Source organism: Etheostoma spectabile, chromosome 6, assembly GCF_008692095.1.
Source record: "Etheostoma spectabile isolate EspeVRDwgs_2016 chromosome 6, UIUC_Espe_1.0, whole genome shotgun sequence".
Taxonomy (NCBI): Eukaryota; Metazoa; Chordata; class Actinopteri; order Perciformes; family Percidae; genus Etheostoma; species Etheostoma spectabile.
The window spans coordinates 8553125-8553332 of record NC_045738.1 but is presented as its reverse complement, the minus strand read 5'-3'; the positions used below and the strand labels follow the sequence as shown (position 1 = coordinate 8553332).

General features: G+C 39.9%; 1 protein-coding gene across 3 annotated transcripts in view; it reads left to right on the top strand.

Annotated features, from left to right (window-relative positions):
- Positions 1-208, top strand: part of tmem245 (transmembrane protein 245) — a 13202-nt gene that overhangs the window by 4216 nt on the left and 8778 nt on the right. The gene's annotated exons all lie outside the window — the stretch shown is intronic.

Here is a 208-nt window from a genome sequence, read left to right as displayed (position 1 = left end):
CTGCCTTGTACTGACCAAAGTTGGAAAAAGAGTGATAAGATCTTACCTAGCTATTGCGCATGTGCGACTCCCAACAAAGATAGTATAGGAGGGAGATGTCTTACTCTGTAGCTAAAACAGAGACCCATACACAGAGGTTGAAAACAGGATCTGCAGCGATGTGCAGTACAACAAAAATATGGTGTTTTTTAAAAAATGAAACCATGTA